Source organism: Triturus cristatus, chromosome 8, assembly GCF_964204655.1.
Source record: "Triturus cristatus chromosome 8, aTriCri1.1, whole genome shotgun sequence".
Classification (NCBI taxonomy): Eukaryota; Metazoa; Chordata; class Amphibia; order Caudata; family Salamandridae; genus Triturus; species Triturus cristatus.
In genome coordinates, this window is record NC_140591.1 from 1,449,621,886 (window position 1) to 1,449,647,389 (window position 25,504).

Here is a 25,504-nt window from a genome sequence, read left to right on the forward strand (position 1 = left end):
AAAGCTTGGCATGCCCACAGCATTTAGGATGACTTACACAAATGAGAAAAAATGTATGGACTAGAATGTGGCCCAAAGAAATTGCAAGTCTCTGAATTTAATCCGAGCCTTATGCACCAAGAATAAGGAAAGTTTGAAGTATAATGTGACCTATCCTGAGGGAGCATTATTTTGTTAGTTGATCTTTGTAACACACATTAAAGCTGTCTTAGCAAAGGTTTCACCTCGTCGGTACTAGTTTAGCACCAGAAATACAGCAAGCAGCGGATGAAAGATTACTGGTTAATTTGTGGCACTAGTTGTAGTAATTTTTGATATGTTAAAGGTAACTTTTATTAGAGGGGACTTCACCTTGAACAACCAATTCGCCAGTTATTTTGAACATTATATCCTCGCTAGACCGCAGGGGGTAGTGAATATACATCCTCAACTGTTGGCAGAAACTCAAAGTAGGAGGTGGAGGGCGTTGGAGTTACAGAGGGCATATCCTTCAATCTTTAGTGATCTCCCAACCAACGTTTCTATGAAACCAGTTAACTTGCTGATCAGTTCAGAGGCGCGTTCCTTATGCCATTGGCTCTCCTGTCATAGCTTCGAGAGTACTGCCAGTTCCTGAAATAACCAGATTTTATGAGAGCAAAAAAAACATGCTTTGGCACAGCCAATTTGTCTAGCCTTTGCAAGTGTGCATTTTTTAACTTCATTAATTTGTTTTACAAACACACGGCATATACAATAAAGTGGCAAACATAGTTGGACATATCCCACTAAAAGAGTAGCCCAGCAACCCAAGGACATCAGCCCTGCCATTAAATTGCACTTTGCACATGATGTGATCAGGTTAAAAGGTGTCATTGGCAGTGCAAGAGAGCTAATGGGTGAAGAGCGCTGACCCATTAGCTGTGGTGGGAAGAAGCGAAACGTGAATGATATTTAAGTAGGCCAAAGGATGAAGAGGGACGGCCACTATCCCCTGTATGTCTTTGTAGAACGACCAATGAATGAAGAGGGATGACCACTACGCCCTGTGTGTGTGTTTCCGTGTGTGTATGTATATGTATATATATTACCTACTGGAAGTTGCCAGTAGGTAGTTATAGTTAGGACCTAGTTACCATAGGAAAATCGTAACATTCTTTTCCCAATAACTTTGGCGCCAGTTGACGAATGTTCACGAAATTTTCAAAACTGGTGGGGCGCTCCGGTCAGCTCCTATCCTGAAAGTTTGAGGGTGATTCTCAAAAGGCAAAAATTGGGACACGGACTCCAAGGTAGGTGCGTGGTTTTCTTTTTTATTTCTCAAGTAAATAGACGCTTCGGCATGACGCGTTTCGCCCAACAAGTGGGCTTGATCACATGATGAAATGCTCTTTTACTTCACTATATATAGCACTTACACAGAAGCCACTCATTGCATCACGTGATGCAGTGAAAACAAAAGAAATACTCTTTGTTGGGTGACCTTTCTAAAAACGTAGTGATAAAACAAATATTATTGAATCAAGTGACTGTACATATAATATCAGGTGAATGCCACAATTATTATATAAATTATATAAATAATTTAAAATAATTGATAAGTTACAGAGTGCAAAAATGCAAATGTGCAAATCGATGGACAATAAATACTTTAACATTTCTAGGTACAAATACCTCAATGTAACCCGAACATCATTTTTTATGCACAGCATTACATGGCATAGTTTATATAAAAATGTTATATATATATATATATATATATATATTTTTTTTTCTTCATGTTCTTAATAGGATCTATTTGGTAGACTTTAGGCTGGCGAGACAACTAAGGTTGTCTCTGAGTCAGGCCTAAAAAAGAAAGAAAATAAATGCAGACTTTCTTCCTACCCTCTCAGCCCCTCCCCCCAAAACATATGTGTGTTGTTTAGGAGGCGGAGTGAGCTTAAGAATGATGATGGATTAAACCCAGATCAGTTGACTGGGGGTGAGTGCTTGCAATGTTCAACACTCCGTCCATCATCCCCTTTGGTTTTGCATTGTTTAGGAGGCGGGCACACAAGAGAAAAATGGCGGCAGAATTGGCACACTTTTGCCTCCGGTTGGCGTTCAGATCAGAAGCGTGCCGACGGATTCATCAAGAGTGGCTTTCGAGCAGTCGACGTCGGCTCCTATCACCCCGCTTCATTTTCTGGTGAGCTGAACTGATGTTAATCAAGGAGGCTCCGGCGCGCCTTCCTCCCGCTGTCTACAACATTTTACATAAAGTAATGGAGTTGGAAGATAGGCCGCGGCCCAGCATGCAGAGATTGGGGTCTCGTCAAAAGGGAAGAAAAGCTGAGAGAAACTTTGATCAGAGCTCAGTCTCCTGAATCAAAATGACAGCTCGCTTCATTGGATTTCGGAAAGGCAATAAAAAAAAACGCGAGCCTATTGTGGACAAATTGCCTGCTTCGCTTCATGCATAGCGATGTCTGTTGTGATTTCATTTGTAATTTCTCTCTAATTGAGGAACTTACTTGCCATGAAATTCTCCACAGGAAGCTGTTCCATTCAGCATTGTTCCTGCATTTGATGTAAACAAGGTATATGTTGTGTCACAGGTTGTGAGGATCAGCATGCGTGCAGTAAAAGCGTGACGCCGCAAGCGTATACCTTCCAAAGACACATTGTCCATGCTCTCTCTTTCGACAATGCAAGTATTTGACACAAACAATCTAAGTCAGGGTTTTCCAAAGTCGGCCCTGATCCATGCCAGATTTTTAAGATAACTACATTTATCTAAATGGGGACATGCTAAAAATCTGGCATGGATCCGGATCGCCAGGACTGACTTTGGAGAACCCAGATCTGAGTGAATGTTTAAATTGCTTGTCTTTGGAATGGAAATTTGCTGCTGTATGCCCAAGTGGAACTTCGTAAGTTGTGTTTGCCTGACCTGAAGAGGGTTACTGTTATCAGTGCTTGGACCCCGCCACCCATATGAACCAAGACCTGCACTTATCTAGACCCCCGACTGTGCTGCAAATCTGATCACGTTTTTTCGATTTTTTTTTATATACAACGCTACTTTGTCCTCTTAAGAACACCCAGAGACACTCTGCTCATGCAGAAATGTCCCATAAAATTCGAATCAGACGTTGTCAGCAAGCCAACTCTCTGTCATCCACCCTTGTGAAAGAGAAATCGACCCGCATGCTAATTCAAAGACTAGAAATATTTATCAACAAAGTAAAATGAATCTGTTAATCACAGAATCTGGAGACAGGTGAGCCCTTGGCACGCCAAAAAGCATGAAGCGGCTCAAGCTGAGTGAAGACGCACATTTGCATAGCTGAAGCTCCCATGTGGGTCATGGGAAGAAACCAAAACAAAGGCGTTACACGGGTGCAGGCCCTGAAGTCATGGGAGAGTGTGCAATCGAGCTTCAGACATAGAGATGTAAACTCTCGGCGCTGAGCAAACCCTCCAGAAACTTCTCACCTACAATGCCAGGCATGGGAGGAGGCTTTGCACAACTTGAAGACATGCTTAGCACCGCAGAGAGATGGCTGCAGCCATTAGAGTTAGGCAAGGCCATATTGTGCAGTTTCACGGCCTTCAGTAGCATGAGCTCTGGGACATGAGTCCTGGGACAATCAAAAGTCCCTGCTTCTGTCTTCCAGGCCCCACGAATCCTTGAACTTGCTCAATCACTCAAAAGGGCGCGTAGGTGGTCTGGAGAAGGATGAGGGTCCATCGGGTGAGTGCTGTGCCCTAAATCTGTTTGTTTGCATATTCTGTGGATGGCGGGGGCTTGAAGGGGACCGCGCTCTTCTGAAACTAATGCTGGGCTCTTATGACCGTCATCTTCACAGCATATGTCATCCTACCTTCAGTTTCTGCAGTGCAGTTGCATTCTTCTGCTAGGGAGGGTGAGGTTAGCAAGGTGAACTCTGAATAGGTAAGTAAATGTATCAGTTTACAGATAGATTTGATTAAGTGAACTTCCTGCTGGGCTGTAAAGAATGGGTGAGGGGGTGAGACGTCTCGATGTGAAAAGTGAGTAATCTGGGTAAAGGAAGGGAGCTTGCATAATGTACTGAGCTGCCAAAAACAAGTGGAACGCCATGTTTAAAAAAATTCTCAGGTACAGTTTTGCATAAACTTGAAAATGACATTTTGAGGGGCTTCGGTACCACTGATGCATGTGTAATATTTGGGTTACTTAGTTGTGAAAACTGTGGGCTTGAAAGGGTGGACACAGAGTAATATTTCATCCCCAGGATCCGACCACTCTGTGGACATCCACCTGGGGTGTCATGCAGGCTGGCCCCTGTGGTGCAGGGGGCCTCACCCTGCAAGGGGTACCTATTGAGGCCAAGGTGTATGAATATATGTTGGATATGGGAGAATGACGGTTCCCTCACCATGTTCTGCAAAGGGATCGTTCATTGTGTGTTACGCCATTGGCATCCACCCATTCTACGTTTGTCATCTGCTCCTTTGCTGGTACCATGATGAAATGATTTGAGACTATAGGTGAGAGGAGACACAGATCCAGTCCCCCAGGACCCACGCTGGACACCCATTGCCCATACCATTGTCTTACGAAGGATGCTTGGGAGATCAATTTGCCCTCACAAGCTAGAAGGCATGCATGCTTGCTCTTTCATTTAGGCATCATTCATCGAAAGTTAGCAAGCATCCTCACATCTGCCTCAGAGCACCCAGAAACACAAAACAAAGTGGGATTGGGGCAGTCACAATAAGTAGTGTAAACATTGTGCATTAATGAGTATATACATGAAGGTATCCGTTAAAGAGTTTATTTGGATTTCTCCATTAAATAATTTTGCAGAACTAAACATTTAGCCTAGATGCCCAATTATCACACAGATGTGTACATTAAAGCAAAGACTTTCAATTACCTTATAAAGACTCATTTCACTTCTTGAAAGGTTTTTAAATACATTCCACAACTTTACAGTGGCTTTCTTTGATCCCAAGCATATACTACATTGCTTATCGAGAGTTCTTACTAAAACTTGCTTAACACTGGCTTTAAAATTATGCGCCTGAACTCATCATATTTATAACAGCTAAACATAAAGGTTTGTCTCTTCCCTCGAATCATGCATATTTACGTTAGACACTGAGCTATTTCTGCTCCTGGCGCGAAAAAAGAACAGATTTAATCTCAGTTTTTTAATCTGGGCTCTGAATCTAGTCGCCTTCACTCCCCTCATTCATTTCTTCATTTCCAGACAAGGATGCACTTGCATCGGTTTCCTGTGAAGCAAAGAATCCTTTTCAAAACGCTCTGCCTTATGCACAGGGTTCTTTATCAAGCAGAAAAAAATCTCCTTTATATTCGTTACATCCTAAAGAGAAGTTCACGATTCAGAGAGAAGCTTCAGTTCTCAGTTCCTTCCGTTAAATGATCTTGCCTTCTCGATCATGATATTCACTTGCTTCACCTTCAACTGTGGAGCAACCTCAATCCACCAATTGACAACATATTGTCCTCTCTAGCTCTCATAAAGGCTGTAAAAACCCATCTCTTTTGTTTAATCTCTTCTTAATTTTTAGGTCGAGCCTAGCGTAGCGTGCATGCGCTGCCCTATGGGGAGGCCTCTTGGAATCACTCCAGACTTTTCTGTAAACTTGTCCGTGTGGTTTTTCTTCCACACATTCTATTGGCCTTTCCAAAGGCGGATGCATGTCTTACCTTTTCTGTAAATGTTCACTCCCACGGCATCCAGCTGTCGGGAGCGAGCAATGGCGCACAGGGTGCCAGCTGCATTCCTCGTTGTGGATCATAAACACAGCGCGGTCGCTTTCAGTTTAGCAGCCGCGCTTGTGTTTTTTCACTCCCCACCTCACTCCCACGGCATCCAGCTGTCGGAAGCGAGCAGCGGCGCACAGGTTGCCAGCTGCATTCCTCGTCGTGGAGCATTAAACACAGCGCGGTCGCTTTCAGTTTAGCGGTGGCCCTTATTTTTTTCGCTCCCCCCCTTTCCTCTCTGACCATGCCTCCCTCCTCTCCGTCCGCCCCCGCAGCCTCCCGACCTTCTCCAGCAGTTTCACATCCGTATTCTCTCACTTCCACCTCTTTTCTCAGTTTGATTTCCCTTTACATCTTCAATTAATGCCCCCATATGCCTTTCCCTCACCCTCATACCCCCTGCCCACTCATGTTAACTCTCACAAATTCCTATCTCGGCTCTGCCTTGCCCCCCTCGGCTTCCCTCTAAGTTCTCTCTCACCCCCACAGCCATAGATGCTTTCCTCGCCCACTTCACAACCCCTAACTTCCCCTCCCACGTCGCTTCTATGAAACCACTCCGCACTACCCTTTTACCCCTCACCCTGAAAATGTATTTTAACTCCCTTCCACATATTCCCTCCCGCATTCCCTTTCGCGGCCCTCCCATACTCATTTGCCCTCGACACTCCAATTCTTTGCTTGAGTCCTATCTTGCCTCCACAACGCTCACTGGGTCCCCATCTCACTTTCACACCCCTCCCCTCGTGCATTTACCCCCTCCTTTTACTACCCGCCTCATCCTCACTGCCCTACTTCACCTCCCTCATTCTTCATCTCCTCCTTTGCTACCTCCACACATCCTTCATAGCCACACCCATTCCTTTACTCACCTTCACCCTCTTTACTCTCCATTCCCTGTTCCAGCAGCCATCAATCACCCCTTCTTGCCCTCGTTCATCCCCAGTTCTCTTCCACTAAGATCCACTCATCCCTTTCTCCCCCATCATACTAACTTACTCCACGCCCACTCATTCCTTCACCCATTCTGTGTCCTCGGTGTTGTACATGTAGCACGTGCTCCGTGTTTACCTTGTATTGTGTGCTTAGCTCTGTGTACTCTCTTCTACTGGTACGTGATTTACGTGTACTTGGATGTTTCTATGTCTTTTCACCCTTTTTAAATGCGCTACCATCACCTGAATGACTTCCATATCGACCTTGCATGCTGTACATGTACTTTGTGCTGTGTGGCAGTCGGGTGCGCGTGCTTTGTGCTCGGCATGTTTTCTGTACAATATACTACTACCTTGTGTTTCGTGGCCTGCCTTGTTCTGTGGTCTCGGTGCTGTACATCTACCGCCCTCTTACCTGTGTTTTACATGCACCCTTTCTACCCCGCGCTTTGCGTATACTAAGCTCTAAGTATGTATTACCACAACAGGGCCCTACTGTGAACTCTGCTGTGCATATATTTTACAACATATTGCCATGTGCTCCATGTGTGGTGTATATTATGTGTTCTACACTTACTCTGTGCTATACACACATGCACTCTGCTCAACTTACACCATGTTTCCTGGGTTTTACATGTATTTGTGCTCACCGCAGGGGACTGTGTTCGACCTCATGGTCACAGGCCCAAATCCCGTCAAATTCACTCAGCCTTTCATCCTTTCTGAGGTCGAGAAAATGAGTACTATTGAGTTGGGTAACCAATAGACGTCTGCTATTCAACGCCAAGATGCCCCTTTGCGGGTGAAAGTGCGCTTTACAAATACACGTTATGTTATGATGAACTGCCCCCACCTAACAATAAAAACTATAACAAAAAAGCATTAGAACAGTCAGGGAAAAATTGGCAGCATTGCATAAACAAAAAACCTAGAACACATTTTTGGTGTTAATTCTGTTTTTTATTAGGGTACTTCAGTTGTATATAACGTTTTCTAGGTTTATAAGGTGACAAAAATGTTTATAACACTTTTTTTATTATAACTTATAACTTTTAAACATGCTGCACAGCATTCACAATGCTCTACAGCACATATTAAAAACGTTAACAAAGCCAATAGCTCTGTCTAAGCACTTATAAGGCCCCAAAGGCCTGGGGAGTAAGCAGCTTTCTCCTGAACACCGTAAAACTGTGGAACGTGCTCCCTCTAGCCATAAAAAAACTGCCCAACATTACTCTCTTTCAGAAAAGCATTGAAAACTTGGCTCTTGATGAAATCCTACCTCCTACTGTTCATTTCTGGCAGACTCCTCCGTTGCAGCGCCTAGACGCCCTTGGGCATTCGAGCGCTATATACATTTCAAAATCAAATCAAAGGCGACACCTATTGGCTATGCCAATGCTTGCTTCCTTTTATTGTTTTATTGTTCTTTAGCGCTGAAATGAATGTGTTGGTGGGTGAGCTTTCTAAAAATCTTAAATTCATCACCTGATCAATCTTATATACAAATGAATTTTGAAAGAATTATTCACTGCAGCAAATATCATCACCATTACGTCTAGTTGGACTTTGTTCCCAGTCTTCCACTAGGATCTCCTGTATATTTTAGTTTTGACTAACTTGCAAAGTTGTACTTCCAGAAATCCCACAAGTCTCGACTTCCTGAAATCTCAAACCTTCAGTTATATGTGCTTTACTTAACCCAGTATAGCCTTGAATGTCAGCGTCTTTCTTTATATTTACAATACTATAATTATTGATCATCCCTTGGCAATACTTCAACTAGTTTATCACTCTGGCAAAATTAATTGTATAATCTGGTGACTCCGTTGCAAACTCCAAGTGCTCTCTGCAGTGCACATTGGGATAGTTCTTAAGAATTCATTTAAAACCAATTCTGTTCCCAGATTGGCTATTTGCCGCCAAACGTCCATTCATCAGCATACTGGACATGCAATTTGCACCTCAGTGATTTAAAAAAATGAAAAGGCACTTAAGTTACAAATGTATATCATCGTCTGTATAATGCATTTTAATTAGGTCTAGCAAATACAGTGTTAATATGTCCTGCCCATAAGCCATTTCCTATAAAGTAAGACCTAAATAGTCAATTTCTTTTTATATTTTGTCATAACATAGGTAAACCTTGCTCTAACTTTACAAAAACATGCAATGTTTGTGTTTTTTCAGGATTATATTTGATTTTATTTGCATGCCATATTATGTAGCTGTACTGACTGTTCTTCAGGCCACGTAGCAAGCAAACAAGTGAAATATAATAACTGCATATTATGAGAGTGTATTTAATTTGCATGGATTCTAAATTATTTTGATGATTTCATTGTCAAGTCCTGCTCTTTAGAGGATGATTAAGAAGAACACCAAAGAGCCTCCTTGCGTGAACCCCTTTTTGTGATGAATGGTACCCCTTCCCTCCATGCCACATCTTAATGCTGTAGAGGTATTCTCATAAATAGATGTAATAAATGCCATAATACCTCTTTCTTTCCCATTACTACGAATGCGCTACAACGCGGTTGTTACAACAACCGCGTTGTTTCAATGCAAACCATTACATCGCAAGTCGTTTCAACGACTTGCTGTAGGGGGCGCGCTGGACTTAGTAATAGTATTATTTACTATTCCTACTCCAGTTTGTGCAACAGCAGGGAAGGTGCTGGATTGTGAATCCAACACCAGCGTGCCCCCTACAGCAAGTCGTTGAAATGACTTGCGATGTAATGGTTTGCATTAAAACAACGCGGTTGTTGTAACAACCGCGTTGTAGCGCATTCGTAGTAATGGGAAAGAAAGAGGTATTATGGCATTTATTACATCTATATATGAGAATACCTCTACAGCATTAAGATGTGGCATGGATGGAAGGAGTACCATATGTAATGGTTCGCGTTGAAACAACGTGCTCGTTGTAACAACCGCGTTGTAATGGAATGCGTTGTAGCGCAATCGTAGTAAAGGATATCTCCTGTCCATCCCTAGTGCTGCCAGCATCTCCCACATTCCTGGACACCTAAAACAATTAAAGACTTGCAAATCATCTGGAAATACTTTTCTTATAGTACCTTTCTGCGCTCTCATATTTTTATGCTTATGTATCCAAAATGGGTCTGCATGCCCTACCTGTTTCAGGTGTAATGATATCAGAAAAATAAGGGGGAGGTAGAGGTATACGCTAGGTCCACCCTCCTAATGCAATGGTAGACCTGAAAAACCCGAAAAGTCGGGTAAAGAACCTAGCAAAAAGGGAGGGATTTTCGCTCAATCTGAGGTTTCCCCCTTGGTGACATGCTTCATCATAGGGGCCATCTCAGTCCGCTGCGAACTGAGGCGTGCTGCGACTTGCGGAATTACGTAGGAGCACTGTTGTGAAGACTATGTGTGGTGCAGTGGTGTAGTGGAGTGGACAGAGGTGAATTAAAAATACCTAGCTAGTGGGCGAAATAATTGTATTCTTGCTCCTAGTTGGTATGTCTAAAAATGGGGTAGGATACTGGAAAGACCTAGCTGTAATGGGTTAGGAATCCCTAGTATACGTCAACATGTTTCGAGCATTCCCCAGAGCTCTTCGTCAGGACTACACAGGGTCCAGCCCTGTGTACGCCACTCCTAAATGACCTACAATCAGGTATTCAAAAGAAAATAGAAAATACGCTGCAACTAATAAGCATGAGCTAATACATACGATCAACCATTGTCACGTAGTATTTATATGTAAGCAAAATTGAGCCCCATGGTCTTGGGGAGGATGAGCGTTCTTGTGTATCTAATTTTTCCAGACTGCATCTTGATGCGGTCTGGAGGGGAACCAAGTAGGTGACACACCGGGAGGAGATCTCCCGTCAAAATTAGATACACGAGAACCCTCATCCCCCCAAGACCATAGGGGGATGATTTTCTGGCTCCGATTGAGCGAAAATCCCTCCCTTTTTGCTAGGTTCTTTACCCGACATTTCGGGTTTTTCAGGTCTCAGGTGGAATGATCTCATCACTAATCCTCTCCTACCCTACATTGGTTCAAGATTAAATAGAGATCTCAAATGAAGAAACTTTGCAGCATCCACAAGGCCCTTCTTAGCCATGGACCCAGTTATCTAACTGAAGTCTCCCAACAAATGCCATAAACCTGCAACAGTAAATCAAGTAGTCATTGGTCATGCGAAGCTGAAAACATTTGGTTGGATGATCACATGATGTCCAAGACCAATCTTCTGGAATGTTCTACCTCAATACTTAAAACAGGAAAATCGCTCCTATAATTCAGAAAAAGGCCAAAAAGTACTTCTCTTTCACCCAAGATTACTCCTTTTTTTAAAGTTAAGGTCCAAGCTCTCAATAGGCTCCCAGACTGCTTCTCATGACTACCTCATCAGATGTCTAAGAACGACATCTGTTTCTTGGGATGCTACATTAAAGTTTTAGCATCATCGAAGATGCTCTAATCCGATACCAACAGTGACAAATGTAAACTCCCACAGCGTGCTCATACAGCAGTTATATGTCTTGATTGTCTCTGCTTAGGCCAAGCTTTCCATCTCTAACGTCTAATTTCCTGAACCCAACTAGCACTCTGTGGCGGCGATCACTGTGGTTTGAAGAACACCACAAAAAATCTTTTAAAAACACTTTAAACATCCTATAGTGGTTGGTTGTTGAATATAGAAGGCAAAACAAGTGTAATTAAGGATATAAGGCCTGATTGAGATCTTGCAGATGGGTTACTCTGTCACAACAGAGACCGATATCCTGTCCGCCGATAGATAAATCCCGTTTTATCCCATCCGATTAATATTGCGGCAGACTGGATATCCATCACCGTTATGACGAAGTAACCACTCTGCCAAGATCTAATTCAGGCCCATCGTTTTAGACTCTATCGCCCACTCCTTCATGTGTTTCAACAACCAGTTGTAAAATATCTTTTGCAAAATGTTCAGCAGAGTCCTGGCCAATAACCGTAGGTTCTTAACATGGACCTTTCTTAGGGAAAGGCACTGTAATTGTGTTTGTGTGAATTTTGGTACTTTTCTCAGGTTGATGATGTCAATGATTTCTCAGTTATCCCCTCACCCACAGGACTGATAGATCCTAAAAATATTTGAAAGTGAACCTTCAGGCTGACCAGCTTTTTTGTTTTTCAAGTCCATAATACAGCTTTTGGTGTGATGTGTCAGTGGGTGGAGGATTCATTACAATGCCTGTGCCTACTGTCACTGTCTCCTTCACAGAGGGACTGCATAAACACTTCTAAAATGATTACTCCATCAATATATTGGAATTATGCAGCCATCTTAGCAGCTCCAGGCAATCCAAATGCCACCATCTCTCAAAATGGTGCCCTGTGTCTACTAATATTCTAGTATGAGCTGAGTAAATGATATCTTTCTCTTCCGTAAGGGTCCTTTAGAGTTAGCTCACAACTTTCACAGTGCAACCGAATGGATAGTCACATGGTTGAGTAACGTCGTCTTGGCTAGACACTCGCTGCCAATACAGAGTGTTTCATTTTGAAGTCGTCCTCTTCCGCGTGATTACCCCCTGTGATTCCGCTGTCCCTTGAACAAACTCTGGAAAACAGTTTACTTCCTCGCTTACTTAAACGCAATTAGTAGCTTCTCTCCACCTAGATGTGGCAATGCAACAGGAACCAATCCAACTCGCAAATCAAAACTCAACCTTTGAAGGTTCAATAATAAGGATTAAGCTTCGGCATCTAAAATCACCACCACCAGAGGAAGCACCAATTAACTTCAACAAATGAACCTTTAATTACCAGACACAAGTTCCAGGCTTCAGAATTCAATTTATAACTCAACCAGGGCACCTTGAGTAATGCGGCTCACGCTTTGGAATCCAAATCCTCACTGCCAGGGAAAATCTGACAGTCAGACTACATTGCCTGAGACTTTAGTTTCTCTTTACACTTGATGATTTTCAGTGAGCAGAGGCCCCAAATTTCTCTAGGAGCACCATTGACTCTCTCCCTAGGACCTAAAGCGGTCAAACGCCAATGAAGGCCAATGAAAGCCACAGTTCTATGACAGGCCCTTTGGGTTGGTAAGGTGACTCTGAAACTGAGAAGTGGCTTCAATATTCAGTTCTTCAGAAACCACCATACGTTTAGTATTTCTAATATCAGCTGTAGTAAGTGCTACCTCTTGCTTTTCCTAGGTTTTCCCAGCCTTGCCACCTTGCCCCTAGTTTAAAGGGTCGTTAAAGCAATGGCATGAACAGGAATTAAGAGAGGGCTTATAGCAATGTTTGGGGATTTGGTTTGCCCACCCTAACCAATCAGCAGCAGATAGGAGGCTTTTGTGGAGCTAATGGTACAAGAAAATACCAAGCCTGTGATGATGCAAGAAGATACAAAGCCTGTGATAATGCAAGAAGATGCCAAGCCTATGATGATGCAAGAAGATGCCAATCCTGTGATGATGCAAGAAGATGCCAAGCCTGTGATAATTTTAGCGGCCAAAGGATGTTGAATATCACTTTTTCCAGCTCTGGCATTTTGATTATTTAAAGTTCACTGGTTCTTTCTCCAACCTCTCAACCATCACCCATTAGTGAAAGCACCTTGAATCTACATGTTTGGCATGCCAGGACTACATAGAGGTCCAGGCCATTGTGAATCGCATTCACTGAACTCATCTGTGTTCAGTTTCACGCTTGGGGAAACGTATTATTCCGGCGTTGGCGTCACGCGCGAAGCTGTGATTCTTCTGGATCGTACAGCTCTCGTCTGTCATAGTTGTGAATTGAAGTAAGCCGCTGTTGGGTGTTTTTACAGACATGGAGTTCTTTGTACCCTCAGAAGTCTGTAAGGTTGCATTCTTAATCTGGTCCAGAGACACCAGAGCAAATCGCATATGTGCTGTGATCTCGCGAGGTTTGGAGTCGGGCTAGAGGTTACTGGAACAACGGAGGAATACTACAGCAAACGTATTTTTAACCGCCTTTGCAGCATTTAAAGTATTTTTGTGCTCTACTTTTTCACTAGTTTGTAGCTTAGGGCGGGGGTTAAAGAGATGTAAATTCCGACCACGTTATCGCTCCTTCAGCACCGCATTGAAAGTGGGCGCCTTATTTTGCCTTTGCGCCCAGGTCTAAATGAGATCCTATGAGTAAGATGAAACTCCAGATTGGTTGGGGGTTGGGGGGGGGGGGGGGGTCTTGTGGTCAAACGAGTGCAAATTGGCAGTGGCATTTGAGCATTTTTGTAAATATGATGACACTTACATTGAATTATTCACTTGAGAGCAAGCTCAGAGATGTGTTTTGAGTTGAGAGCTACAGAGAATTCAGACCCTGGCAGCCAGACAGCGCCTTCTTCACAACCATAGCGCTATAGACTGATCACCCTTCCACTGGTTATCCACAGTTAAACTCTTCTTCAGGGCACTCTGCGTCAGTCACTGGGCCATCCATGACACCAGACTCTTCTTCATCCAAGAGAATCTTTGATGATACAGAATAGGGCCCCTCCACTCAAGGATGGCACCCCTCCCGTCCTTTCTGCCCAGTGCTTAATTTCTAAAAGAATAAGTGCCGGGCCCATAGCTTTACTCAGAATGTGCGTCCTGCGCTATCCAATGTCAGCATACCGGATACCAAGCCTGCCTAAATCTATTTTCTCCTCATACATATTTTCTCCTCATACATATTTTATCCAACTCCAGATAAATCTCTAATTGTTTATCACATTCCTACAGGTTCTGTTAATTCCTGTTTTCTCGTTGTCACTATTTTCAGTCTTTTACTTTCTCCTTCTTTCTTTCATTTGTGTTTTTCTCTCTCTTGCTAACGGTTAAGAAGGAGTGCCAGTAGGCCTCACTTGCAACCACTGGCTCAAATTAAGCACTGGTTCTGCACCTCAAGAAAGTATGCATTGGTCGTGCGTCTTTCTCTATCCGGAGTCTCTGCCAGCAAAGATATAGAACATCATCACATACAGGAAATTCAGGAAAGCAGAAAAGACCTGGTTGTAACCAAAACAGATGATAAGCAACTCCAAACAAATTCCTGACTACCCTGACAAATGTAGTATATAGCAAAATAACTTTGCTTCATGCCACACTTATGCAATGTTCCAAACCAGCCATATCAGGGTACGGTAGGTCCCCCATCCATAATGTGTGCTAATAAAACACACTATAAACCCACATTCTGCCAACCAAGTACAATGCACTCAATAGTGTCCCACAACTCAGTTGAGAAGCATTTTAAGGCCTTGTCAGAGAGGTATGAGTGATGCATATAGGCTTCTATAGTTAAATCCAATACAATAGAATTAAATTTATATCCCAGAAATCAGAGAGGACTGATGATATAATTGTTCAGTGACGTGTTTGGAAGGTGATGCTTGTGGCGGCACAGGTACATGACTTGTCTTTCTCTTTCCACAAGCACCTTCTCAATGCAAAGTCCACCGATGGGAGAGGATGTCGTGTAATGGCCAAATCTGCCAACTTTGGAGCTGGGGAACCAGGTTCAAGCCTCGGCGTCGGCTCAATATCCTGTGATTCTGGGCACATCACTTATTCTCCTATGACTACCAAAATTGAATGTGTCTTTGGGTAACGCAACTCGTGCTCATGTAAAGCGCTCCAATACCTTCGGGTGGAGTTTGCACTATCTAAAACTACAACAACAAAAACAACAAACTATGGGCCTCCCAAGCTGCATTGTCCCCCTCTCTCAAGGGCCACAACTTCAAGTCCAAAGTCTGACCCTCCCGTCCTTGGTCACGGGGCAGCATCCTGCTCACCAGCCCACTCACTGTGCCCTCAACCTTCTGAAAATCGTCTTCCTTGTTGCTACCTGCTCAATGATTGGTTGGCGCAAATATGCCACATCTCCCCAGACCTGCAGAACACCAAGTGATTCTGCATCACGTGAAAAAAAACTTTTCACTCTAGTAATGGGAAGTACTTGAATAGAAACAGCCCTTACTAGCTGCACCCATGTCACCCTTGCACCTACTGTGATCCACTCAAGGTCCCCAAAGAAAAGCAGATCAATTTTCTCCTTCAGCACCCCCTACTCTCAGAACACCCCTCCATCATTACAGAATGGCCGGCTCCCCTCTGACCTTCAATAAGGAACACAAAATACTTGCCCAAGCCCCCCAATGCTCCCGCCCTCATGCTTGTTTCTATGTAAAGTAGTTAATACTTTTAATAATACCTCACTTGTCCCTTGAAAGTGCCACCCTAGCTTATGTAACCAGTGATCATGGTAACATAACCTTTACTCTGGAATACTGCTCTCCTGCCACTGGGGTTAGGTCACAAAAGTATAAATACCCCCAAAATACAAATGCTAAATAAATGCTGTTTCCCTATCACAAATGTCTACAGGTGTCGCAAGGCTAAAACAAGATTATATCCTAAAGTAGAAAACAGTCAATACATTTTTGTTAAATCCCGATTGCAGTGTAATATGTGATTAAAAACCACACGTGCCAATAGACCCGAGTCAGGCGGGAGATTCCCGATGTTTGAAGCGCAAAATGGCTGCATTTTAGGTGTATTTTAGGTGCCTTTTGTCTAAGATTGCCTCTGCCGCACTGTGAGCTGATGGGAAAAATACATTCCCCCATTTTTTTCTAAACCTCCCACTTCCCAGTTTGAAAATGTTGGCATATATGCCAGATCACGTTATGTGGTGAAAAATTACATCCAGTGTGCTATTTATTAGATGTAAGCATTGGGCCCACCCGCCCCCGAGATTGGGCCCTTGATAAGCACCAAGCGGCCCTGCATAGGTTTCTCCTCACATCGTATGTATGTAGCTGTACGGTTACATACATGCGATGTAAGGAGAAATCTATGCACGTCCGCTTGGTACTTATCAAGGGCCCAATTCTTACATCACAAAAAATAGAACACTGGATGTCACTTTTCACCACAAAACGGGATCTGGAATAGGAATGTGTGGCTGCTGAATGGCTATTGGTTCTCTGATGATATTCAAAAGACAAATGAAGCAGCCCTGAAGAGGTCAAGTTGTTGGACGAAACGCGTTGGCTGTTCCTTTTTCTGTAAATCTTGAATTTGACATGTAAATGAAAATAAAAAAATATTCAGGAACCTTCTGCAATTTGGACTCCTTTTGGACAAATGTATGAATTGTTGCGACCTCTATTTGTGTTATTAATAATTTTTGACCATCTGGTCACATCGTGGGGCAGCAGGTGCTTTTACTGAGTGCAACGAACAGAAGATAATATTGTGTTGGATTATGTAGTGGACAAGGGGAGGTGTGGTTACTTACAGCTCGCTGTCCTGTTCATTTGTAGTACTGTTTTTGTGTTGTTAAAGGGTCCAGGACGTGAGCAATCTGACATACACACAAAAAAGATCTGAGGAAAATAAGTAAATCTTTTTTCATTTTAATTTGCCTTTTGATTAACCTATTTAGATTCTGACTCAAAGAAACACCAACCCACCCACACAGCTTAATCATTTGTGTATGTGTATTTTTAGAATGTGCCTTTGTTAGTATGACTTTATTTTCTGTTCATGATGTGGTGCATCTAATTTGTGTCTAACACTCCTAAAAGCACAGCCACCCACTACGTTTGTGAAATAATCTTTTTATAAATCTTATATACTGTAATCTCTCTATTAAACTGTGTCCCTGTCTGCCCACTACCCGTGTGTCAGAGACAAGGCGATGAGGCCCACAGCCTCACACAGGAGCTGGAAGTGAAACTAACATAGATTTTTAAAAATGTTTTTGCGCTTTAGCACCACCAAACAGAATGCACCGCTCATACACTCTAAAATATGAACTGTGCAGTGTTTTATACGTAAACACGGTGTAATCCATTAACACTATGGTACAGTAAGGTAAAACCCACGGTTTAGTTTTATTGTTGACGCTTACTGTTCCTTCATGCTACTCACTACTTTGTACAGCACCCCTCACCCTTTTGGGCCTTGTCCATGCTATGTAATAAAAAAAAATAAAAAAATATTGGGGGCTGGACTTTCTCTATTATTGAATCCTGAAATTACCCCTCCCCCCCCCCCAACCTGGGCTGTCTGCATCTGGCCTTTGTTCCCAATTTGAAGTCGCTGCCACGGTTTGCCGCATTAAACATTTGTCGCATTTCCAGTCACAAAACAATGTCAGGAGAAACACTTTATAGAGCCTAGAATAGTGTGTCAGTGCCTAGGCGGGGGACCCTGTCCTGCTTTGTCCGTATGAAAGAAAGAAGATGGCGGCGTGTTTGACGCACAGTGTGTCCTATTGTCTGAACGTTGTCTGCTGCCCGCCGGTGAGTTTGATTGCGGACACTCGAAATGAGTTAACTGCTTGTCGCAGAAAGATGCTTGCACAGCGAGTCCAATCTTCTCCATACCCGGTGTCTGGTTGGAGAGCCATGCTCTCTCTCATCCCTCCTGCAGAGTTGGCTTGTTTGCAGAGGTCGGCGTGAGTGTGGATTGCTCCTGACAGCAGACGGTTCTGCTTGATTTCTGACAAGCTCTTGTTCAGGGCCTCTGACTTTCACTGCATTTATTTGCAACCACAGACTGCCACATAGCAGTGGTGTTAGCACACCCAAGTGATATATTTAAAGTACGTCTGTGTGTTTCTCCACACTGTACGCTTGGAGCATAAAAATATATGGCCAGAAACTGAGCTCTGCCACATTTTGGTATTACATGGACCCATTGGGTATCCCTGTATCCTCCAGTTGACCTCTTCATTAGGCACATTTCGCGAGGGAGGTGGGGTCCTTTCCTGTGGAGATTTCCCCCAGCAGGCGAGAGTTTTCTGTTACTGTGGCACACGCTGCATTACGCATGCGCTCTAGGAAGCACGCCTTGGAGCCATCTCAAATTGAATGTGTCAAACACTGAAATACGCGCCTGTGGTGATTGGAAAAATTACGACCCACTTTCTGCCTGGGCTGACAATCTGGGACCACCTCCTAAAGTATCCAAGGAAGTAAGAAACCTTGGAATTACCATGGACTCTAAACTATTGATGGATGCCCAAGTGGACACGTTAACAAATCAAGCTTTATTACTATGAAAACTCTGTGACGCATCTTCCCCTAGCTTGGATTTCCAGACAAGGGCCAGGCTACTATCTCTCTTGTACTGTCTAAACTTCATTAGGCCAATGACACTACCAGGATCACCTCTATCAACTATGAAAACACCACAACTAATTCAAAACTCTGCTGCCAGGCTACTCCTACATATAAAGCCACAAGCTCACATCTCCTATGCCTTAAGGGCTCTACATTGGTTACCGGTTGCCAGAAGATCCACTTTCAAGCTGCTGTGTGCCACCCACAAATCAATATATGAAACAGGACCACTTTCATCAGAAAGAAAATCACAAAATACATACAATAAAGATTGGCATCCCGCCTCAAAATCCCAGCATGCAAAAAAAAAAAAAAAACACTAGTGGAGCATCTTTCTCTGTTCAAGCAGCCAAACTATGGAATTCATTACCCCCAAACAAACGATCCACAGATAGCCATCATATCTTCAGAACATTCCTCAAGAGCTGGCTCTTCCCTACATGACCACCTGATTCAAAATACTAATGTACAGTATGCACAAGACATCAATGGTGCATATACGTGTGTTTGTAAACTTGTAGACTTGATTATATGCAAGTATTCAGATATGTGCTTCTCTTTGTACTAATGCACATATTACTTATTAATAAAAATATATACATATATTATCTCATATTTATGCCTTAGAAATGTACAAATGTATATACTACCTCTGGTTAAAACGTGTACACTCCTTATATTTATGCTTAAAATGTATATCGATTTATAGAAACAACAACGCTTCCAGAAGAAAATGTATTTAACAAGAGCTAAACTACAAACGAAACAAAAAACAGTGCCCACAAGAAAATGATTTCAAAATAATATAAATTATTATTAAATAACTGTGTATCAAAACATGTCACAATAGTTTATACAAACAATTTGTGCTCACCATCTTACGATAAACAAACATATACAAACAATATACACTGTAAACAAAAACAGCAATGGCAAAGGGTCGTACATTTGGTTAAATGGTCCACATAAGAATGGAACCTATCGCATCCAATGCTTCAATTTGCCAAAGATGTATTAATGACGTTTCGATCCTTTCAATCTATTGAGTCACAATCAGAACCAAAAGAAATTTGGAGCAAACAAGGTCAACCAATGTCAATGACCACTGGACAAAACAAACTAGCAGTCACAAGGGAATCACCTTCAAGACCGGAAACAAGTCACTTGTAGCATATATGTCTCCTTGGGCTCAGGGACCACTGGGTCCACTGACCCGATGTCAATATCTATGTCCGCCCTTTGGCAGATATAGTGGAAAGCTGTGGCCTCACTTTATTTTCATATGCGGACGACACCCAGATTATTTTCTTTCTGTCATCTGAGAAAGATTCCGCCCCAGAAGATTGGATGAATTCCAATTCTCTAAAATTGAATGGTGATAAGACCGAGGTTATGGTACTGGGCGGGAATCCTCAGTTTTGGGGACCTCAGCACTGGCCCACCTTGTAGATACCAACAAGGTGAAGAACCTCAGTTTCTAGCTTGACTCCACTTTGTCCATGAAGCCCCAGGCTGCCAACGTTGCCTTCTCTTGCTTTGCTATTATGAAGTGGCTCAAATAGATCCTGTGAATACTCCCCTTCTCTGCTCACAGAACCGTCATCCAGGCCCTAATTCTGTCCACGTTAAATTACACTAACATCTGATATCTCGGTGCACATAAGTCCGTGATCATGCGCCTTCAGGTGGTTCAAAACTCCACCGCCAAGCTTCCTAAACATTCCTCAGCGTCCGGCTTCCTTTGCGGTCCCTACTGGATTACAATGGAGAAGCGTATCTCTTTTAAGGCACTCTGCTATATGTACAAATGCTGTTCACGCTCCGCAACTAAGTATTTGCAAAATCTAGCTTCTCCCTACCACTCTCCCCACTCTGCGTTCCAGCAACCTATCTCTCGTCATTGTTCCCTGAGTTAGGTGCACCCTGACGGGCGGCCGCTCCTTTGCATTTCTGGGACCTGAGCTGTGGAACGCACTCCCGGAGTCCTCGAGATGCTGTACCTCGCTATGAACCTTCTGCAAGGAGTTGAAAACTTGGTTATTCTGAGCTCCCTTCCCAAACTGTCTAGCCTGCCCTCCAAGCCCTGGGAAACCCACTGGGTAGTTATACGCTGTATAAGAACTTCATAATAATAGCATAACATCTGTTCAGAATAGAAATTGGACTTTTCTAGAAAGGTGTTGCCTAGTAATGGATGCTGTATAAATAAGGCTTGTGTTACATTAACCCCTTTAGTGCCCATGACGAGCTGGACTCGTCATGGGCCGCGGTGGCGCTGTGCCCATGACGAGTCCAGCTCGTCATAGACCCCGCCCGCTAATGCAACGGCCGGCACTGGGCGGGGAAAGGGGCGGGCACTGAAGGGGTTAAAAAAAAGAGTGGTGCAAATTATAGAGCCCTAATATTTGGTGTAGAGTGACAGACTTGGGCAAGAGCCATCTTTTCAAGATTCTTTGCCTTTTCCTAAGTTTTTATGGATGTGTCAACATTTAAGAGGTCTGATGTTGACGTTTTCTGATGGCAAACTTGATTAAATCGCATCATCGGATGCCAATCCGTTCTCTCCTATCTGCCCCACCCTCAAGCTATTATTCCCTCTATCACCCTCCCATATTTTCTTAGTGCTAAAAAAAGACAACTAAAAATTGGCACCAGATATAAAGAATGAGGCATGACCAAATCTAATATTGTCAGGGGAATTTTATGGACGAGATTAAAGTCTTGGCAATTCATCCTGTTTCCCACTTTTCAAAAAGGCGACCCACAACTTTCCTTGACTCCACACCAAGGAAAGCGCATATTGCGATAGTAGGAGTGCACTGAGAGTGATATAGGAGACATGACGAGAACGGGTTATGAGTGCGAAGAGCGAGGGGCAGTGTTGAGTAGAAGATCCATACGTTATAGATTCCTGCACACTTTTCCTCTTCAGCCCTATAGTACAGTTTTAACTCTAAGATGCCTTTGCTATATGTGGTCTGTTAGTTTTCTAGTGCCTTAATAATTCACTTGTACCCACTCTTATTCAAGAGCTGACAGCTTTATCACATTGTCTACTTCATATACACAGCTTCTTCAAAGATGATGTATGCAACAAGCATTGGCAAAGCGAATATGTCTCACCTATGCAAGAGCTATTGGTAAAGCCAATATGTTTTAGCCATGTTGTACACCAGTGTGTCTGCTGTTCAGCTTGGCTAAAAGTTAGAGGGGTAGAAGAGAGTGGTGTGGAGTGTCATAAACTGGAGTAGGGTGGAGTGTTATGTATGGAGTGGCGTAGAGTTGAGTGACATGGAGTGGTGTAGAGTGTTGTGGAGTGGCGTGGAGGGAGCAGAATGTCGTAGAGTGGAAGGGCTTAGAGTGGAGTGGAGTTGAGTGGCGTAGAGTGGAGTACAGCGTCATTGAGTGGAGTGGCTTAGAGTGTCATGGAGTGATGTAGAGCAGAGTGGAATGGCATAGAGGGTGTTGTGTAGAGTGTTGTAGAGTGGAGTAGATTGACATAGAGAGAAAAGGTATAGAGTGAAGTAGAGTGTTTTAGAGTGGAATGGCGTAGAGTGGAGTGGCATAGAGTGGAGTGGCGTAAAGTGGAGTAGTGGAGTAGAGTGAAGTAGTGTCGTAGAATAGAGTGTAATAAAGTGAAGTAGCGTTACAGAGTGGCATAGAGTGGAGTACAGTTTAATGGATCGTAAAGTGTAGTGCCATAGAGTTGAGTGTTGTAGAGTGGAGGTGAGTGGCCGAGAGTGAAGTGGCGTAAAGTACAGTGGTGCAGAGTAGAGTGGCCTAGAGTACAGTGGTGCAGAGTAGGATAGAGTGGTGTAGACTGCAGTGACGTAAATGACGTAAAGTAGAGTGGTGCACAGTAGAGCAGTGCAGAGAGCAGTGGTCTAGAGTACAGTGGTGCACAGAGGCGTAGTGGAGAAAATCATGACTAAACAACTAGCACAGTTTGTTCAGGAAAACGACCTACTTGACCCCTCACAATTTGGTTTTCATCCGGAACACAGCACGGAAACAGCCTTGATAAAAGCCACTGAAGAAATCAGGACAGTTATTGACAGGGGTGGAGCCGCCGCTCTGATCCTTTTGGATCTCTTGGCGGCGTTTCACGCTGTCAATCATCACCTGCTGCAATCCCGCCTGAGAAAGCTTGGGGTAAAGGGTCTAGCTCTGTCTCTGTTAACATCTTTTTTGACCAAAAGAACACAGTGTCTCTGGATCGTTTTAAATCAATACCCTATGTCCTGCCATGTAGGGTGCCACAGTTCCCATCGCTTAGTCCATTCCCTTTTTAATATCTACGTGTCATAGTTGGCTCCTCTGATCCAGCAGTTCGGCTTTAGTCTAACATCATATGCCGATGACACGCAGATTGTGTTAGCGGCGTATAAAGAGCAAGACACCCTGGTGCTACAATTTAGAAACTGTATGCAGGAAATTAATAGCTGGATGGGCAAGCATTGTCTTAAACTCAATGCAGAGAAAACCGAAATAGTGATTTTCGGCAACCTCCAACCAAGATGGGATGGCATCTGGTGGCCTACAGAGATGGGAGAGTTGCCAAAACCAGTGGAAAAAGCAAAAAATCTGGGGATTCTAATCGATAGGAAACTAAAATTCGCCCAGCAATTGAATACAATGGTCTCCACCACTTTTTACTTGCTCAAGAAACTAAGGAAGGTTATATCCTAAGGATTCTAGGAAGACTGTGGTGACTGCACAAGTATTATCAACATTGGATTATTGCAATGGGTTGTACCTGAATATGCAAAAACAACATCAGAAAAACTGCAAATGGTGCAGACTGCAGCCGCAAGACTCCTCTTATATCTGCCCAAGTATGAGTCAGTCTCGACTGAAATCTGTAGACTCCACTGGCTTCCTGTGGCAAGTCGCGCAAAGTTCAAGACGCTCTGCCTAGCTTTTAAGGCCTTGAACAACATGTTCCTAAGGAACATTTTTTCTTGGTACTAGCAGCTTCGATCCACTGCCACCAAACTTATGCTGGTTCCCAGGATTCACACCTCTAACTGGGTTACACGAAGCATTGGCTATGGCACGGCAAAGCTCTGGAATACGCTTCCTATACACATCAGGTCTGCAAGTTTATTAGGCTTACTTAGAAAGTGCCTGAAGACATGGCTATTACTGAATTAAGGCAAGAATCTCCAAGGCTTACTGTAGTTCCTAGCACCAAGACACCTTCGGGTATTCGTGCGCTCAATAAGTTATATTAACATAACATAACATAGATTACAGGGAATGTCGAGCGCGGTGGTGTAGATTGGCGTAGCGTGCAGTGGCATAGCGTGCAGGGGCTTAGAGTGTAGCAAAGTAGAGTATTGTGGCGTAGAGTACAGTGGTGCAGAGTAGTTGGTGTAGAGTATAGTGGTGTAGAGTGGTGCAGAGTAAAGTAGAGTGGCGCAGAATAGAGTGCAGCGGCGTGGAGTGGAGTGGCACAAAGTGGAGTAGAATGACTTAGAGTGCAGTGACAAACTTCAGTGGCGTAGAGTAGTTTGTTTCAGAGTAGAGTGAAGTGGCGTAGAGTGGAGTGGCACATAGTATAGTGGAGTGGCACACACAGAGCAGTGGCATAGAGTGCAGTGGTGTAGAGTGAATTGTTTCAGAGTAGAGTGAATTGGTGTGGAGTGGTGTGGTGTAGGGTAGAGTGCAGTGGCATAGAGTAGTGGCGTAGAGTAAAGTGGTGCAGAGTGGCATAGAGTGCAGTGGCATAGAATGGGTTAGAATGACATAGGGTGCATTGGCATAGAGTAGATTGTTTCAGAGTAGAGGGGAGTGGCATAGAGTGGAGTGGTGAAGGGTAGAGTGGATTGGTACAAGGCAGAGTGCAGTATCATAGAGTAGCGGTGTAGATGGCACTGGTGTTGAGTGCAGTGGCAAAGAGTGCTGTGTTGCAGAGTAGAGTGGCATAGCGTGGAGTGGAGTAGAATAGAGTGGTGCAGAGCAGAGGGGAGTGGCCTAGACAGGAGTTGTGTAGAGTGCAGTGTCTAAGAGTGCAGAGGTGCATAGTAGAGGTGTGCAAAGTACACTGACATAGAGTACAGTGGTGCAGAGTAGAGTACAGTGGCGTACAGTGCAGTGTCAGTGTAGTGTTGCACATTAGATTAGAGTGATTTAGACTGTAGTGGCACAGAGTGCATTGGCATAGAGTGCAGTAGAGTAGCAGTAAAATAGAGTTGTGCAGAGTAGAGTGCAGTGGCATAGTGTGCAGTGGCACAGAGTACAGTGGTGTAGAGTGTAGTAGAGTGGCAGTAGAGTAGAGTTGTGCAGATTAGAGTGCAGTGGCATAGAGTGCAGTGTTGTAGAGTAAAATGGCATAGAGTGGAGTGGCGTAGAGTGGAGTGATGCAGAGTACATTAGAGTGGCCTAGACTGGGTTGGTGAACAGTGCAGTGACAAGAGTGCAGTGATGCATAGTAGAGTGGGGTAGATTTCTCTGTTATAGAGTACAGTGATACAGAGTAGAGTGCAGTGTCGCAGTGCAGCGGTGCACAGTAGATTAGAGTGGTGTGGAGTGCAATGACGTAGAGTGCATTGGTGTAGAGTGCAGTAGAGTGGCATGTAGTAGAGAGGTGCAGAGTACAGTGCAGTGGCATAGAGTGCAGTTGTGCAAAGTAGAATGGCATATAGTTCAGTGGCAGAGAGCACAGTGTTACAAAGTGGAGTGTTGTAGAGTGCCATGGTA

The 25,504-nt window shown here is 43.7% G+C and overlaps 1 protein-coding gene across 1 annotated transcript in view; it reads left to right on the plus strand.

The window, feature by feature from the left end:
* TENM4 (teneurin transmembrane protein 4) overlaps positions 1-25,504 on the plus strand; it is a 1,193,139-nt gene that overhangs the window by 720,206 nt on the left and 447,429 nt on the right. The window lies entirely within an intron of this gene.